The sequence below is a fragment of the Thermobia domestica genome, chromosome 2 (genome assembly GCF_964235325.1).
Source record: "Thermobia domestica chromosome 2, izTheDome1.hap1.1, whole genome shotgun sequence".
In the NCBI taxonomy this organism is placed as follows: Eukaryota; Metazoa; Arthropoda; class Insecta; order Zygentoma; family Lepismatidae; genus Thermobia; species Thermobia domestica.
The window spans coordinates 355019767-355040847 of record NC_137455.1 but is presented as its reverse complement, the minus strand read 5'-3'; positions in this window follow the sequence as shown (position 1 = coordinate 355040847).

Below are 21081 nucleotides of genomic sequence, written 5' to 3'. Positions count from 1 at the left end.
TAAAGACCTATTTGCATAAAAAAACTGGTGGCTCTGCTAAAAGCTAACGACAGACACACGCATTAATTTATTATTATTAATATTATTATTATTATTATTATTATTATTATTATTATTATTATTATTATTATTATTATTATTATTATTATTATTATTATTATTATTATTAAAGATGGTTGGCCGTTTTGAAGCTGTAACACTCCGAAATGTGATGAAGACTTGAGATACATCCTGTATTCTTCCAATATTCAATATTTTAATACAATTTGAGAGCACTAGCACACCATTTTGTAAGAGATTGTACATGTATATTAACAACCTTTTGCATCAGCTACTTATACGATTGTTCGTAAGGTGTGTTGTTGTACTTTTACCCTCCAATAAGTCAAATAATTACTTCCAATTTGCCAAGTGTCAATTATGTTTTTACGCTAATATGTATTAATATGTTCCAGTCACATTCCACTACATATACAGTATATGACTTCACATGAATGCAATTTAGCAAGTCAAGTGCTTATTTTACAAAACGAACAACAAAAAAGAAAGAAAATCACAAATACAGTAAAGTTATGTATTTTAATTTTTGAATATGTGTGTTATCCGTTTATTTTTCGATTACTTTTGCTTAAAAGAGATATTATATAGTACTGTGCCATGATGTTGTCATGAACATGTGCCAAAAGAAAGACAAAATAAGTTCTGTTGTATTGAGTTCTCCTTTGCAGTCCAAAAAGGAGAAAAAAAGCTGAACTGTGTCTTTGTAACAGTATTAATGACGTATAAAAATGGTAAGCTTCCATACTTAACCTATTAATAGTAAATGTATAATTTCCGACCTTATTTCGTACACCATGACAGTTGACTCGTTTGTTTTGGAAAAGAGGTTAGTTTAATTTTTAACTCCACAAAATACAGGTTTTACATTGAGAAATACTCAAGCGTCCATATTTGTTGTGGCAATCGTTTCTGTTAAATTGTGTGCAAGCCAGATACAGTAGAGGTTCCGGATAGTAAGCACAACAATTCTAACATTCTAACATCGCATGAAACACAGCATCGACTTTATCTCGAATATGCAACAAACGCATGCTTTTTGTGTGTGTCTGTTGCTCTGCATGCAATTGGATGATTCGGTTCATTATTGCAACATATTTGGAAATCACATACTGTAATAAAGCTATTACACTTTAAATATAGTGGTTTTAAAACCAGAGCAAGGGTTCTGTTCATAAACCAAGGGAAGATTAAGAAAAAAAAATGAATGCAATTTGGAAAGTTCTTCGCATGGTTGCAAATGGACAAACTGTGGTATCAAATAAAGTAATTTTCATAAAAATGTTTATGGCAGCTTCTGTAGTTGTGATATAGTACAGTAAAGTACAATATCCACAAGATATATGTGACAAATAGAAAATAATTAACTTGACTTCCCTATTGAAATCGCTTAATATTTTCTTACTGTTTTAAATTTTCTTTAAGGGCGGGTGAATCAAAAAATCAAACCAAAAATCAGTTTTATAAATAAATAAATAAACTAATGTAATTTATTTGAAACTACATTATTTTGAATTTATCTGACTACCTTAGAAGATAAATATTCCGCTCTTTCTTCCCAAAGTGAATTTCAAAACCCTTCTTTTTTCGGTGATGGCTTCACACGTTATTAGCCTTTTCATCCATTTATAAATGAACTAGCGTCCAAGAATGCAGGTTTCGAAAACTTTTCCAGCCTTACTTCTTTGTATGTCACACAAGCTAAATAATTGACACAAATATAGTCCAATTTGTGTATAATCAGAGTAAGCAGAATTTACCTAGAAACCTTACCCAATGAAGTAATTTTCATAATGAAACTTGTATTTTTGCGATGAATATCGATCCGCTTTAGGTAATAAAATCTTATCAATTCAATTATTTTGTTCTCTTTTTTAAAAATAGACGAGTCAATTATTTATTTTACTAATTCTCAACTAGTATGGTTCTAATCATTTGGCTACTGTTACACATGTTAAGTTCTTTTTGCATTTTCCTCCGTACCTAATGCTTTATTTCTTAATAATTGGCTCTGTTTAGAATTTTGTATTACAGAAACACATTGTTAATAATGGTAAATACGTTATGAGTTTTAATTTACATTTATTTCATGCTATAAATGAGTTTGACTTGGATCATACCACGTACGTGACAGAAATCCACCATACTAGTTGAGGGTTTATACGAGCTAAATACAAAACCATTGTCAGGAAACTATATATAAATATATATATATAAAAAAAAACAAAGACTTTCATCTTGTACTGTAATTCCTGCCAAAGCCATGCAAGCCTTTATAATGTTTATTCTAATAATAATAATAACAATTAAGTAAAAAAAGACAAGCTGTTTGGTGTGTGTAAAATTATTTTGGCAAGTGCCAATTTTTTCTACACATAAAGACTTTTTATTTGTTTTTTTTTCATATATACCGGTACTAAACATGTGTTCCAAAGTTATATATATTTTGGCACAATACAGAAGAAAGGAAAAAGATTCAGTAGTAAATGAAATAAAAACAAGGTGTTGTTTTTTATATGACTAATCGAAGTATTCTTTGAGTATGTGACAAAACTGGTGTTCCATGTATTTTGTACTTCCTTTTATACGCTATTCAGCATAGGAGAAAAACTTAAAAAGGATTCTGTAATTATGTGTTGAGGACAAAAGAAAATAAGAATAAAATGCTTTATTAAATGAAGTTTAAAAGAAAAAGCAAATGATGTTCACTACTTGTATTGATGTAATGTGTGGATGTGTGCGTGTGATCACTGATGCAAATTTCAAATGCGTAAGTATCAAGCAGGTCCTTGGTACTACCACTTTATGAATCTTGTAATTACGTCTGTGATATGTCGATATATTGATATCAATATATTCAGTCCTATTATTATTGTTATCTGGAGTCTCGATTTGCTTTATTATATGACATAGGAGACTAAAATTATGCATGACATAGTAGTGGAGATCAGGTTGCGAAGCTGAGGAAGTATTGTAGATCAAAGGGCTAATTCCGTACAGATTTTCCTCAACGCAATGCAAAATGTGTGTTTTAGTTTGGGATAATCGATGTAGCACTTACAGTTAACTTGTTCCAGCTTTTGCGTTGCGTTGCGGTCCGTAAAATATTTGTGAAAATTGGTACAGATTAACCCCGGTAAGTTGTAAAATAAGAGCTTGACGTACTAAAAAATAATACAAAATTCATCATCTTTCTTTTGCTTGTTTTTCTAAAGTGAAAGGAGATAATGTAGATCAAAGATAGATAATATAGATAAAAGATAATTAGATTATCTATGTAGATCACAATCATAGATAATGTTATCCTACAACAGAAAATATGAACCTGAAGAATTTTTAAGTGTTGCCGTCCATAGAAATTACGGTGTTTCCAAAATAACATTTCCCCCAAAATCTGAGTTAAGGCAGCGACTAGAGGAACGAATTCAACTTCATTTGATTACGTATCATGTAGTTTTCGTATCCTGTGAACTACTTTTTAAATAACATTATTATTTCATATTAATAACTGAATGTTAAAACTATTTTGTTTGTTACAAACTAAATACAACTAATATTTAAAAAGTAGTTCACAGGATACCAAAACTACATGATATATAATCAAATACAGTTGAGTTTGTTTCTCTAGTCGCTGCCTTAACTTGGAATTTGGAGGAAATGTTATTCTGGCAACACTGTAATTTCTATGGGTGGCAACACTAAAAATTCTTCAGGTTCATATTTTCCGTTGTAGGATAACATTATTTATGATTGTGATAAGTTGCATTTGATTATATTCTTTCACTTATGAAAAACAAGCAAAAAAAAAAAAAAAGATAAATTTTGTATTTTTTTAGTATGTCAGGCTCTTAATTTCCTGTAAGTGAAATCTTTTGAATTTTGGATTTATGTTAAAAGTATGCTCAAACTTCAAAAAGTCACAAACACAATGTTTTGTTTATACAGGTAGAATGATTTTCTTCCGATGCATTTCAGTTTTTATAATTTGTTTTGTTAAACATTGAATAACTGTTATTATATGAAAGTTTAATATTAAGCTTCATTATGTTGTGGTTAATATTAACGAGGTTGAGTAGTTACGTCATATTTGCTTTTTAGCTCAGTAATTTATAGGGAAAATTGTTTTTCTTTTTCTTCTTGAAGTCAGGTTGAATAATCCTTGCTTTGTCAAAATGAATTTGGATTATATATAAATTAAATATTACTAACATTAGATTACGTCATATGCTTATATTAAATATTAGCATTATAACTAACAAAATTCAATCTTCACAAAGTAAGAGCCATTTAAAGTAAGTGTAAAGGCTCGACTGTCGGCAACAGATGGCAGTACGTATCTTTCCAATGTATTTTGAAGGGAGAGACAATATTCAAAACAATTCAATCAAATTAAAGAGAATGAATATACAAACTTCCTCCAAAGACAAATTAAATAATGAATTAGGGATTAATCCGTGCACTTTTGGATTATTTCTGTTTTATTTTATTGTCCAGAACAGTTAATTTAAGTCTACAGAAGCACGCTTTCAGCAATATAGAATTTTCTCAGCAATGAAAGAAACAAAAATCACAAAAGTGCACGGATTATCCTCTAGTTATTGATTCAATTTGTCTTCAGACAAAGGACCTATCGGTTTGCCATAAGCACCAGATTGTGTCACGTGATCAGGTCAAGTCACGTTGCGTGTTAAATCGAGTCAGGAGATTCCAAATCAAGATGTGAGATATTTCAAGCACGTAACCTCCACGTGGGGCGCCTTGGGTAATTCGAAGAAAAACATATACTTTATCATTATTATTGATTTTACTGAAACAACTTGCCTTTTGACAATGTTCTTTACGTGTTATACATCATTTCTAAGCTCTTCACTATGTCTTTGCTGTAAACTTTCTATTAGCCATATCCTTATTACAGTTTTTGAGATATTTGGACGACTTCATTTTTTTCACTGATTTTCCATTGAATTCAATTTTTCACGTTTCGTGATTTTTTAAAGTATATTCCATCCATTTTAGGACAATTTCTTTTCGAAATGTAGAATCTGCATAGTCTGTTCTATATTTAGTCTAATTTTCAGCCATCTCCCTCTTTAGGTTTTTGAGATAAGTGGAGAAATTATTTTTTCCATTAACATTAATGTTAATGTTTCGTGCTTTTTGACTATGTTCCATTCATTTCGAGATTATTTGCTTTTCGAATGTAGAATCTGCATAGTCTCTTTTACATTTAAGCTGAATTTCAGCCATCTCCCCTAAAGTCTGTTTACATCATTGAAACCAAATAGGCCTTTTGAATATAACCATCTCTTTAATTTGGTTGATTTTTTTTAACATATTGTCGCTTCCTACAAAATACATTGTTAAGATAGAGACTACGTGCTGCCATCTGTTGGTGATTAGCACTTCTTTAGACTCACCTTAAATAGATTTGAAGACGAAATTAGTGAAATCAAACCATTAAAAATTCCACTCCATTTCAAAGAAAACAGAAATATGGTTCTCCATATAAATCAACTGTAAAAAATCCTCAGATGGCGCAAATATTTAATACCGTTAAAGAAACGTATTTAACAATTTTCCAATTACTGTGTTTCATGAATAACTACTAATTAACCAATAACAAATCCTGTTTTCTCTATTATTACTTATATGCAAATATTATAAAGAAAGAAAGAAAAATCACACCGATATCAATATGTCGAGATTCCACAGCCCAAGTTGAGTACAGTATAGGCGTAATTAATTTTGTTTTTTAGCATGTACATCTTCAAGAACAAAAACTAGATGTTCTTTGTTGTTGATTTTCAGAAAAGCTAATCAAGTACTTTGTTACGATTAAAGGATGATTTTTCAAGTTAATTAGTTCCAACATTTTTTTTTTAAATTATAAACCCTTAAAATTTTAATCTCCAACCTTACCTTTATTTCATCTCAAGATTACATGAACTAATATTAAATATTGAAAACAAATTCAACTAATGTAAATGAAGAAACGGTGTATTTTTACATTACTTTTCTCTTACGTTGCCCAAGGCGGGTTTTATGGCGCAAATAGTTTTTCATTAAAAATTGCACAATCGAACTTTAATTATACCATAGTAATGCCTTTAAGAACTTCCAAAGTTAAGAAATTGAATCAAATTTTGACTACAAAACAAGTTATCTGGTCACAATCGAACTTTAATTATACCCTAATGATGTTTCCAAGAAAAGCAAACAGTTGCGAAATTGAATCAAATTTAATCTACAAAACAAGCTATCTTGGCACAATCGAATTTGAATTATTCCATAATTATGCTTTAAAGAACGGCAAAAACTTCTGAAATTGAATCAAACTTAGTCCAGAAAACAAGTTATCTTGGCACTATCGAACTTGAATTATACATTAATGATGCTTTCAGGAAAAGTAAAAAGTTCCGAAATTGAATTAAATTTAGTCTACAAAAAAGTTATCTTGGTACAATCGAACTTGAGTTATACCATAATGATGCTTTGGAGAACGGCAAAAAAGTTCCGAAATTGAATTAAATTTAGTCTACAACACAAATTACCTTAGGACAACCGAATTTATTATGATGCTTCCAAGAATGGCAAGAAGTTCCAAAATTGAATCAAATTTAGTCCAAAAAACAAGTTGCCTCGATTTCGTCACTACCGGCTCCTGCCTCCTCTACTTCTTTTTAGGGAAGGAATAAATGCTAAATTTTGGGAAAGGGGGAAGAGCATCTCTGCATAGAAACGAATATTTACATCAAAATTTACAATTTTTAGATTATCAAAAATTGGTTCAATTGAACTACGGCACGCATTAAAATTGGTCAAGTACTCAAATAGTAATAATTAAGAAACATCTGTAGCAATAGTTTAAATGAATTAAAACAAGAAGCAGAGGAAAAGAGTAGTACGTTCATAATAGATAGAGACGATGAAAAATGCAATTAAATGAATGTAGAACGAAAGAAACATCAACACTCAACCGTATTTGTTTAAAACAAGGCCATATGAGAAATTTGTATTCGAATTCGCAGCCTCAAGTGATTATTTATTAATTATGGATTTTAAAAATCAAATTTTTTAAATCGCTAATCGAAGGCATTTTTTCTTTTTTCTTTTTATAATTCACTGGTAGATATAATGTCAATCGTGTGAAAATGTTTTCATGAAAAATACTAGAGAATACAATCTATTATTTACTATTTTTGCCTTCAAGTTATTCGACCATTCACAATCAGAAAATAGAATAACACATTTTCAAACCATCACAGCTAAACCAAAATTAGGCAGAAACAAAGTTCGTTCCAAAATTAGGCAAAGACACTTTATACCCTGAAATTGTTAACTCTTCTTTTATAAGAATAAAATTTCTATCCAAAACACACACACACACACAAAAAAAAGCTCTGTTTTAAACATAATTGTGCAACACTTAATGAACTTACTATAGAGAAGATGAAAAAGTGAAAAAGTAAAATTTTCATCCTGCTATCTATACAAAGTTCTTGATAAGCCTTTTCTACGAACATCTTATTTGTATTAACTAATTCGCAATAAATTCCTGGAGTGCATTTCGCAACAAGAAATTTTTGGGAAATACAAATTAGAGGAAAATACAAATATGTATTCAAATTATGCAAAACTTACCAATCTGAGATGTGGTAAAACATTTTTTTTTAAAAAAAAGTGCTGTGGTATGAGGTATCTTATAATAATAAAACATAATTTTGAATAAACTCAGCTAATTTTATTGAATTCCCAATCTCTTATTTTTATATTTATTGTTCACATAGAAGAAGCAATTTTGAAATATAGTTGTGAAAACAATCCGCCTTATGCAGAGTCGTTTTGACGTATAATTAGCATCATACTAAAGGCCTGACTACTGCAGGAAACATATGTTAGTCGAACTTTTTAGTATGACACTAATCACGCGTCAAAACGACTCTGCATACGGCCCAATATCTCTAAAATGTATGTCGGAAAACTCCTGGTGTATTTTTATGTTTTTTTCAAAGTTAATTTATGTACATAATGAGCAAAGATCAACTAATGCTATATTGACCGATTTGTTTGATAACCTTTAAGCCATCTTTCTGTATACTTCGTAATTCCTCGTTTATAAAAGGCGAAAAACTGAATAGAGTGCTGATTTACGGCCTCATCCGAATTTAACGTTATACCATGCAAGTTTTGGAGAGAGCAAAGCAAGTAGAAGTCTGACAGCGCAAGGTTAAGTGAATATGAGTTTAGTAACACATCCAGTCCAAGCTCCAGTAAATGTTGATGGTGATCAAGCTCGGGCGTGGTTTAATGTGGTCCTGACGAAACACAACTATTTTACGACTAACGAAGATGGATTCATTCAAAGTATCCAATTATTGGCAGTACATATTCCAATTGATTGTTTGGTTCCTTAGTAGAAACTCGAAAAATATATCTCAACTCGATGGTTTGAAGTGAATCACCATATCGGGACCAAAACTGTTTGCTTACCACGTTATGCAAACCATCCACTTCTCATCACAAGCTGCCAGTCGCTTCAAAAAAGAAATGTTTAATAAACATGTCGGAAAAGTTTATACGTGCTGTTATATTGTTTAGTCAGGCACATAACCAGGATTTCGTAAAAGGAGGGGGGGGGGGCGTGATATGAAATACTATGGTCATCACACCAGGGGCTCAATCATTCTAAACTATTCTAATAGCAACATATATTGGTTCGTTAGGACAATCAAATGAGGATATGTTAGTAAGTATTTTAACACGTTGACCGCCATGTGCATCACCGGTGATTCACAGTGGATGTACTTTGCGGAGCCATATGCATCATATGTGATTCGCAGACTTCTCATCCTTATTTTTGAGCCGTATGAATCACCGGTGATGCACAAGCACGTAAGTTTTAAATGGTGAAATAAATTGTCCGGCCTCTGAAAAATATTCAGCATCCTTGATTTCCGGATTCTGAGTTTTTTTGCAGAAATTGTTTGATCATTTTGATATATATTTTCCTCCAATAAATTGGTTTCACAATTCACTTTACCCGATTTCGCTCTGGCAGTCAACGTGTTATTAACAAACTATGAAGAAATATCCAGTAAAAGAATACGAGGGCTGCTATATATATTTCTGGCCTAATAATGAAAATACGAATATTTATCAACGAAAATGGTTTTATTGTTTTTCAAAATATTCTCCATCAAGATTTATACACTTTTGCATGCGCTCAAACCAATTTTCGAAGCACTTTTTCCACTCCGATTGAGACACCTCCAAAACATGGTTTTTGAATGCTTCAACAGCATTTTCTGGCGACGAAAATCGTTGACCACGCATTTTTTTCTTGATGTGTGGGAATAAAAAGAAGTCATTGGGTGCCAAGTCAGGGCTGTACGGCGGATGACCCATCACTTCGACGTTTTGGCCGGTCAAAAATGCGCTGGTTTGAGCCGATGTGTGAGAGCTCGCATTGTCATGGTGCACAATGATTCGTCTTCTCTTGTTCATTTTTCGAATTTCTCCGAAGACTTCAGGCAAACAAATGGTGGTGTACCACTCAGAATTGACCGTCCTACGTTGCTCAAGCGGAACAGTCGCCACATGACCAGTTATGCCGAAGAAACAGGCGACCATTTGCTTCGAAGTGCTTCTTCCACGAACAACTTTCGTTGGATTTGGCTCGTCTTGGAAGACCCACACGGTCGATTGCTGTTTTGTTTCGGGCTCATACGCATAGATCCATGATTCGTCACCTGTGACGATCTTATAAACGTCTTTTGAAGCACCGCGATCGTATTTTTTCAGCATTTCTTTACACCAATCCACACGAGCTTTCTTTTGAGCGATTGTCAAATTGTGCGGGATCCAACGAGAACAAACCTTTTTTACGGCCAGGTGTTCATGCAATATCGAATGTATGCTGGTGGAAGAAATGCCTAGGCATGCCTCTATCTCACGGTAAGTCACATGACGGTCTTGCATTATCAGTTCACGTACGGCATCGATGTTTTCTGGCACAACGGCTGTTTTTGGACGACCTTCACGGAATTCGTCTTTGAGCGAGCGTCGGCCACGATTGAATTCGTTGTACCAGTTTTTCACAGTGCTATAGGATGGTGCTTCGTCGCCATACAAAGATTTAAGTTCATCGATGCACTCTTGTCGTGATAATCCACGTCGAAAGTTGTGAAAAATGATCGCACGAAAATGTTCACGAGTTAATTCCATTTTTTTGCCAAGTTGATTTCTTCAAGTACCTGTAAAAGAAAAAAAAATTGTCGTAAGTCAAAAAGTTCTGAGTACATTTATGCTACAAAATGTCAAACTTTCCAATGGAAATGTCAGATTGCACCTGGCAACACTTAGTGTTGCCTAGGCCAGAAATATATATAGCAACCCTCGTAATAATAACAAAAAAAAAAAAAAAAGTATTCCAATAATTTCTTCTAAAATATTTTATAATATCTGCGTTCCTTTCTCTGTTGAATTAAATGTTAACAGAACTTCCTTTCCACATAACTTTTTTTTTTTTTTTTTGTTTTCATTATTCCGCCAATTACTGTCTGTTCCAAATGAGAAATTAAAGGAGCAGAAGAAAACTGCTTCTGAAATAACATGTTTGATACAGAGAAGCGAAGACGAAACATTATGATAAAAAAAATGTTCACACTGTTACAGAACGGCACTATGCTTTCGAAAGCTTGAAATTTCCCTGACTAGTAGTAGAAATTCTGAGAATTCCGTAACTTTTCTAGAAATTTAAAATTCCCTGACTTTTCCAGGATATCCCGCTAATTTGCCACAATGTATTGCAATACAAATTTCCTCATAAGAAAAAGTAACCAAATACTTGCTGTAGCTTTTTTAACATTGACTCTTCTTTTTCTCGTTTCTTTTTGTTTTATTCTTCCTAATTTTTTTCATTTATGGTTTCGAAGGGGGGGGGTCCGGACCCCCTCCCCTTGGCTACATGCCTGTTTTAGTTCATGAGGAACTCAAACGTCAAGCTTGCTTGCGTATTCAACTTCTTCAGATTGTCGTGAAGGCTTGAATGATTGAAGTTCAATGCTTCTGCAATCTCTGGTGTTGTGTAACGTGAGTTTAATTCGGTTAATGCCTTTCCCGTGTCATAATCAACCTCGATGATCTCCCTGACAAAGTACCGTCATTAAGTTCAAAATCACCAGGATGGAATTTTGTAAACCATTGTTGGCACTGACTTTCATGTATAGTATTGTTAACCTAAACCTTACGCAACTTTTCACACGCTTGGTGCACGTTCTTCACTTTTCGTACCGATAAGTAAAACAGTAAAATCTGGCGAAAATGCACAATCTGTAACATCTGCAAAATTAAACCATATCTTCTTTTTCTAAATAATGTTTTTTTTTTTTTTTTTTTTTTTAAATATTTATTGATATATAATTTAGCTGTCACATTACATAGCAATAACATAGATGCGAATGACTATACTCGTCCAAAAATGAACTAGCACTATCTGTTGCAAAAACGCATCAGGCCTATACTTTTTCGACAACTCAATACAGTATATAGCTTTATAATGGAACTTCAAAGTGAAATATGATACGGTTATCAATGAGCGAACTAAGATTAATATTAACACAGATAAAGGTCTGGCACATTTTTATTAAGATTAACATGCACTTGAGATTTATTTGTTAAGTTTAACGTCCCATAATTATACTGAAGCTAAAGGAAATGGTGATGGTAGCGAACGAAGTGGTAGAATGAAAGAAATGAGAGGGAACGGGAGAACCACGAGAAAATCTATGCGTATGGTGTTTACTACAAAGTCCACTTGACGCGATCTGGGATTGAACATCGAAGGAAAAGATTCGTGGTTGTTAATGTTATCCTTTACAAAGAAAGGTTTATTATTACTCATCCCATTTATGGCTAATGAAAACGTTCACTTCCGTGTTTTGTACTATGGAAAAAATGTCTCTTAATACTGACAATCCCGTAATAATCACAGCAACGAAACACGCCAGGGTCATAGTGATGGAAAAGGATTATACTTGCCACGTTACATGATTTAAAGAATTGCCACATATGACAGATGAATTCTGAGTACCAAAGACATTTCGTGCAGTGTAGATGCATCATGTTTTCACCAGTCATCATAGAAATATCCAGTTCCAGAGTACCGTAAAATGAGGCGACTTTGTCCAGTTGATTTTTTTTTCTAGAGCAGACATTAGTTTCTGACCAATATATTTTAAAATTAATAATTTAAATACATCAATGACCTTGTCCGAAATTTAAATTCAAGATTAAACTTATATAAAATTAAACGGCATGAATGGACGAAGTCAGATACTACGGTGTGGTTTCAGCAGTAATTTTTGTTTATAAAAATATTTTATTTAAGAATTACAATAATAAAATGTATGCAATGTACCTAAAGGTCAATATAATTGAATCGGTGAGTGGAAAAAGGAAAACATTCCACAACAACTTAAATTTGGAAAACGAAAAATAAACCTGCTTACCGGGAACGCCGTTGCTTATACAAAAGTACCCATATGGGACATTCATAGCGTATGCTAAAACCTTTCATTTCTCAAAATACCAAAAACTTAGGGAGACCGGATATTTAGTTGCTATCGCAGAATGTTCTCTTTTATTTATTTATTTATTTGGATTATTCTCCTGTTTTCACTTACAAATTCAATTGTGAATTTGAAAGCAGAATCATTTTCACGGGAACAAAAATTACTGCATTTCTGTGACTTCATCTCTGTAAAGAGAAAGCCATTTATTTCGCAGGTCCCTGGGAGTATTTAAATTCCCCCAATATGTGACTGAAGCTTCTCAGGTTCATGATCATTTACAGGGAAGATGAAATATGTGTCTTTGTAAGTGATCTTACGCAAGGGAAAATAATTTTATAGGACGTAGGAGTGAATTGTTCGGTGACCTATCATAATTCTGTGCTTAATTTTAACAAATCCATAACAACCTCTGGGTGCTTTATACTTAATTTGACTACCAGTTAGGATATTCCGAGTGCATCATGTGAAATTTTGTGTGTCAATTTTTTTAAAATTTATTTTTTTAACGCTAATAATCATTGTAGAAATTTTCTTACGAGGAAAGGGTGTGATGTCACTCAGAGTTAATTGCACCCAATTTGGCGAGGGAGTAGGTAATGGGAATAGAAAAGAACGTGTGGAGGCATTCGTTTCGCAGGCGTTCGGAATCAGAAATAACGGGCCCTACAGTTCCGGAGAAGTATGGCCTCTCAATCAGATTTTGATGGGACGAAGCCTTTGCTCGCTGTTGCGGCCAATGCAGAAGAAGTTAAATAAAGTAGAATGTAAACAGAAAAGATGAGCTGAACAGAAAATGCGCCAATGAATGCCCTCAGTCCCACCAGACCAATGCAGAGATACTAAATCTATCAACTGTTCTTGCCATTACCCACCTTATCTCTTGTCCATTGGATATGCATTACTAGTTAGCCTAATGAAATTATATATATATATATATATATACAGAAATAAATCGATGTCGAAGATTAAGCTTGAATCAGCGACTTGTACTTTCTGAACTGGTCAATGGAACGTTGAGGCTTACTCAACTATTAACGTGCTAATTGATTTGTGGTAAGGACGCATAAACAGACCTGGATGAACAGATTTGTGCACAGTTTATAATGTCAGACTTTCAACGCGTGCTGTGGGACTATTGCATTATAAACAAAACACTTCAGAAAACAATATTGGTGTTTAAGTGGATAGGTGTGTTCCAGGTCTGAACATGCGACACCAGGTTACATCACTTGCTGTAGGAGATACAGACGGGAACGTAGAGCTTTGGGACGTCGACGACCGTGAGTCGATCGTACATAGTACGCGTGTGTGGAACATTGTGCAGAGCTGTGTTCAAATGGGCAGTTGTAAGTGATATCAACGAAAAATAGGGTAGTTAAGACAGACTAACGTTAGTCTGAGTATAAAAATCGGTTCCAACTTCATATCGCTTGGAAATAACTTGCTAGTATCCCTGCATTGGCCTGGTGGGACTGAGGGCGGACACTGGCGCATTTTTTGTTCAGCTCTTCTTTTCTGTTTACATTCACTTTATTTAACTACTCCTGCATTGGCCGCAACAGCGAGCAAAGGCTCCGTCCCATCAATATCTGATTGACAGACTGTACTTCTCCAGAACTGTAGGGTCCATTATTTCTGATTCCGGACGCCTGCGAAACGAATGCTTTCACACGTTCTTTTCTATTCTCATTACCTACTCCTACACCCCATTTGGTGCAATTATCTCTGAGTCACAGCACACCCTTCCCTCGTTAGTAGTATTTGAATTTCATTGTAGGAACTTCTTGAAGCCTCATATTGACGGTTTGTTGAAGTTTTGCGTCCTGTTCAGCACCCAAGCTACATGAGACATTGACATACAGTTTTAAAGTGGATTCGAACCATAATGGGTTTGAATTTCAAGGCTTTCCTCAACAGGAATTGCTCTGTAATACACCATTTGCTCAATTCTTTCAGGAAACCCTCTCGCATGTATAAAACTCTTGAAATTAAATGAAATATTTTAGTTTTAAGTCCCACAGTTATCCCCTCTGAGCTAAAGGAGATAGATGATTAATGGAAGTGATAGATGATGAAATAGCTAGTGGAACGAAAACGTGGAAGGAAACGGAAGAGCTTCGAGAAAATTCAAGGACACAGTAATCTCTACCACAAACTCACTTGACCTGGGAGCGAACCAGGGGATCCTAGCACTGGAGGTGAGTGCTGTACCCCTGAGCAACCGTGTCCCGTAGAAAACAAACTTATTCTCGCGTTGTTCAAATATTTTTTAAAGGTATCTATGTAAATTCAATATGTATTTACACTTAACATCTAAACAGAAATTTAAACTCACCAAGGTAGTTTGCCTAAGCTAGAAAAATCGCTTTCATTCCACTTACTTACAGATACGAAAAGTAAACTACTTTGTAAAAAAGAAATGAACACTCACAAGTAAACCTTACGTTTGGATGAATCGAGTTGCTGACTGAGACACATATGAGAAAGTAGTACTAGATGTGGTCAGTATTTCAGTGAAGTTGTAGGTGCGAAGCTCCAGGGGTTTAGGAGATACAGCTACCAGAACATCACATGGAAGTACAGAATAGTCTTCATACAGTTGGAGGTAAAAGCTCTGTAAGACCTCTTGTAACGACAAAAGGTGAATAACAAATATATGGGTACATATTAGGACTAGGGGGAAGTCATATAGTAAGGGTATACCTGACGGCGGCCATCTTGAAATCCGCCATTTTGAATTAAGGTTAAGTTTTTAAAATAGGAATAGGGTCATGTGATACATGATTTAAGGCGCAAATTTAATCAGATGAACAATGGTGACGTTAATTTTGATTTACGCGCAACTGGTAAAAAGTTACAGGGAAATTAAATATTGTTGCAGCATATGTATTAGTCCTTTACCCCACCTTGTAAATTTTGTGTTAAAGATAATAATTAAATAAAAAGCAGGTGGATAAATATTAGGTCTATGGTAAGAGTTGCCTCCATGTTCAAATCCGCCATTTTGAATCAGACAAAAGTTTTAAACAAAACGCATAACAGTGACACCTTATTAATAGCAAATTTTACCATAAATCCAACGGTATAACCATTTTTGCTTTATCATTAACCAGCACAAAATTAAATGGGAATAGAGTAATGCAATAGATGACTTCGGGCTAGAAGTTAATCGGAAATACAATGGTGGCGTTACAATGTTAGTTGTTTGATGCTGTACTTGCATGCCATTTCGTTGTTTTTCTTGTATCCTGTTCACATCTATTTCTCGCTCGCTCTTGTCCTCACTGTAGTATTGCTCACCTTGTCTGTGCCACGCACACACGACAACATCTCTCTTATTTGTTGCTATGCTGTTTTTTTTTTTTCTTTTTCGAAAGGGTAAGATTAATGGCTGTGTGTGTCAGGGAATGGTTTTATATTAATGTCTTTTGGTTTTGTCTTGTTAATGTCTTGTTGTTGATATTCCCTGTAACTTTTTACCAATTGCGCGTAAATCAAAATTAACGTCACCATTGTTCTTCTGATTAAATTTGCGCCTTAAATCATGTATCACATGACCCTATTCCTATTTTAAAAACTTAACCTTAATTCAAAATGGCGGATTTCAAGATGGCCGCCGTCAGGTATACCCTTACTATATGACTTCCCCCTAGTCCTAATATGTACCCATATATTTGTTATTCACCTTTTGTCGTTACAAGAGGTCTTACAGAGCTTTTACCTCCAATTGTATGAAGATTATTCTGTACTTCCATGTGATGTTCTGGTAGCTGTATCTCCTAAACCCCTGGAGCTTCGCACCTATAACTTCACTGAAATACTGACCACATTTAGTACTACTTTCTCATATGTGTCTCAGTCAGCAACTCGATTCACCCAAACGTAAGGTTTACTTGTCAGTTATTAATTACCCAAATATTACGGTAGACTGAAATAATACATAATCTCCATTGAAAACTAAAATACTTTTGTAGATATCAATGGCTGCTCTTTTACAAATTAACTATCATTTATTTTTCTTTGGATGATACAAGGGTGTGAGCAACAATGGAAAGATTGGAGGTGAGGCGGGTCTTGCTCCAATATTTAAGTAAGTAATTGTAACTGGACGGAATTTTAACTGTAAGCCTGTTTTTCTCATTCAAATCATATATTACCATTATGCAGGAATGAGTTAGTACAAATCGAACACAATAATCCACAAAATGGTTATAAAAAGACTTGTAGATGCTATTCTAACCAATGAAGAGTAAGTACTGCTACTGTCCAGCGGGTAATGGACCTCCTTTTAATGACTAATTTTAATATTAATCTTCCACAAAGTATGCTTATATGCATATTGCCACAATAATAAAACTGAAGTGAAAAGTTTACCACTGTATGACCACAAAACCGAAGATGCATTAATTCAATTTTGGTGGTGTTGGGATTGATGCCAGATTAAGACAAATGAAGAAAAGAAAAACTAAAATCGCTAAGTTTTTGTTCAGAAGTTTAAGCCTCCAACATGAGGTTATGCTATGTGTTATTTATGACTTACTTACAACGGGACGTACGCGAGGCGTATTGTATTTATAGCAATAACCAATTTAGACATTTTTTTTTTTTTTTTAGAAATCAAGACATTGATAATTTTTATACTAACATTATGAACATTTTTTTATTGAAATGAAAGAACAGGATTTGGGGGAATGTTTTTAATGAGTGTAGGTTTACGTTTAGTTGTGTTTATTCAAACTTATTTTCAAGCACTGACTCACGATTAGACATTGAAAACAATATGAAACAGGTACATACCTTAGATTACTGATGTACAGTACAATACAAGCAGATTAATTAGCACTTTTTTTTAAAAAAAATAAGCTTTTATTGCAACTACGATGACTTTGGAAAACCAAGTGGTTTTGATTCTCGACTTGACCTGAGGTTATGGATTTTTGTATTTGTGGTGAAACTATAAGGACGTGTACCTACGAATTTATATTTTTATCATATTTGTCAATGCATGAACTTAAAACGTTGACTTGTGAAAGGCAGATGACTTCAGTGCTTGGCAACGATTTTAAAGACAGAATTACATTGCAGTTTTTACAGATAAAGAATGTATTAATTAATCACATTGAGTTTTGAAATATTTAACATTTTTGTCGCTGTTCGTTGGAAGTTATTTGAAGAGTAATGAACTAAAAATACAATCACGGACAAAAGTTTAATAATTATGTTGAACAGCGCCCATGACAATATATTCGCCAAAGTGTATACCTTCCTCAATTGCCGAGAAAACTATCCTTTGACCGTAAGTCGGGTTGGCATTTTAAAAAAAAATTAAAAAATACTTGTTTTAGAGTGAAAATTTCAAACACATGTTCAAGATGCTCTTTTACTATTAAATTCAGAACAAGCTAGACTAAAATTTACATTTATTTTGACCTGATGCAACCTTAAAGCATTTTTTAGAGAGTTATTATATTAAAAACGGAGTTATTACTTCAAAAGAGAATGAACAAGTAACAAGAAAAAATACTTAAATTTCTGTTTCAAAAGCACTTTGGTGTTAAGACGAAAGCATTTTCAGTATTTATATATCAATTTATTTATTTAAATATTCTGTTATTATACAATGAGCAGATAGCACTATCTTTATAGTCCTTTCTTTTATTGAATCGAAGAAAACAAAAACAAGGAATTTTTCAAAAAGAATCCCAATAAATTAATATTTAATCACACACTTTCCGAATCAGTTTGATTTTTAAATTAACACCAGTAATGTAATAAATAGTGAAGGAAAGACAAATACATATTTATTCTAGTAATTACACAGTAGTCATAATTAAATATTTCCATCTACACACTCGATGAAATCGGTAACCTAAGAATAAGTGTTTGTACACAATCTGTGCACTTCTTGTTATTGTTTCACAGTCAGCACCAATTCTATCATCATAATTATTACCTTGTTATCTTAGATACGAGGTGTATTCAAAAAGTATCAAATCTTATTTTTTCCCGCGTAAACCAATAAAGCGCGGGAAACTTTCTTCAGTGTAGATGAGAGAGTGCACTCAAGCGCAATAATGAATTTTTTCCCGCCCACAAAAAGCGTCAATCGCTGGCAGTCGGTCAACGAGTGAAGACGTGTATTGAGCCGTCGTCGAATTTCTTTTTTTGATTAAATAAATAAATAAAAACTTGAGCAATGATATTGCATCAAATTTTTGCCAAAAGCTTGGCGACACCCAAGCGGAAACCATTCGCAACATTCAAGAGGCTTTCGGGGGACGATGCTATGAGCACCTCACGCATAAAGGAGTGGTACAACTGCTTCAAAGATGGCCGCACATCAGTGGACAGTGAACCACATTCAAGTAAGACCCTCAACAAGCCGGAATGACAATGTCATTGAACAATTGCAGAAAACGGTCGTGTCACAGGGCAAGAAACTTTGAACGATATAGCGGTAAGGATCGGATCGGTACATTGTGTTTTGAGCGAGAATTTGGACATGAGGCGAGTGTCCGCGAAATTTGTACCGAAGCTGCTAAAAATAGAACAGAAGCAATACTGTCTGGACATCGCACAGGACATGCTGGACAATGTAATCAATGATCTCAACTTTCTGAAGGCGATGAAACATGGGTTTATGAGTACCGATTTGAGTCAAGAGAAGACATCATGCAGAATGCAGTGGCACAATTGCTTACCATTCCAAACATTTTGTTCGAGAAGTGTTTCCAACAACGGCGGGAGCGCTGGGAGAAGTGTTTGCATTACCAAGGAGACTACTTTGAAGGGGATTAGTGTTTCGGATTTTCAAATCAATAAATGTATTTTTGCCAACCAAAAGTTCAATACTTTTTGAACACACCTCATTTCTTCTACTTTGGAGTGCAAATCAAGTTAGCTACTGAGAGTGCAAGGATATCAAACTTGTCGTGTTCTGTTCACTTATTTTCTCCACTAAACATTGCGGACCATTCATTTTATCAATTGATGTTCTTCAGCTCTAAAAGAACACGGATAATCATCTGAAACCGGATGTTTAATCAAATTACAATGGATGACTGTTAAGATTTGTTATCCTCACAGGTTTTATCGCATTAATAGTTAAAAAAATGAAATGAAATTTTCTAGTTTTTACATCCTACGGTTATGCCCTTTCTGCTAAACGAGACGGATGATTCATGAAAGATTGATTTGAAGTTCAGCACCACGCCTAAATAAGGCTTGGATCTACAGCTTAACGTGGGATCCGAACCACATGAGCTTCCACTGGGAATCTAACCATGATCTCTCACGCCAAAGGCGTGTATGCTAACAATATAACCACGTCGGATAATTATGAGAGAGTTGGTACCACGAGAATGTAAGAGGAAACGGGAGAACTCCGAGAAAACCCCTGGATACGATGGCGTCAGTAGTTAAGCTTATCTCCCTGCACTAAATCACGACAGATAAGCAGTGAAGAACATACAGCATGACTGATTGTGTAATTACGTTATTTAACAGTTGATTTAACTTTTATCAAACGGATATACAGGGTGGCGTCGAGCCGACTGATACATCTCAAACTTGAATATAGCATCGCAGGCGTAATAACTTATATTGGTTGGCGGGGTGGGAACGAAAAGAGGAAAGAACGCCTCATTATATGGTCAGTAGCAATGGAGCACAAAACATCGTGTTACCTCAGTTCGCAGTTATTACGAAACTAAATCTGTGCCAGAAGCGCAACCCATTGGTCAACGTCTACCTTCTGGGGCCCTTGGCAATGGAACAGTGAATAAACCCCTTTAACAATCCAAATACTCAAAAGAGACGAAAATATATCTGCAAATTGGTTACTTCGTTTTAGTGCGACTGTGCACTGTAACGAAAGGATTTCTGTGTTCGCCTAGAGGGCTATAAAAGTGTTTCTTGTGGGGTATGGGTATGTGTGGTGTATGTCATAAGAAAATAAGAGTAAAGTAATAGATTAGTTTGAATAACCATCTTATTTGGTAACTCATTACTAACTTAATTAGTGAAATTTACATTTCAAAGTACCCTTAATAAGAAAGAAAACAAAGGAAGGAAAAAAGATTATAACTACAAACCATACAAATATACTGAGCCAGAAAGATAATGCTTCTAAATATGACATAATTACAAATGGTATGAAATAAATACATAAATATTTACAAGAAAAAACAATAATATATATATAAAATTATCTAATGATTGCACATCATACTTAATTCTTTCATGCTTTATGTTTACAATAAGAATATAACTCGCATCTGCGCAAACAGTACTTTTAATAAACATGGTATAGTCATTAACGAGTAATAACCTCATCATAGTCACTAGGGAATATTTGCTGGTCTTGTCAATGCGTACTAACATTCTTTAAATACAAATTCATTCACGAATATAACAGTATTTGGTCTAACATAAGATGATAATATTTCTTACA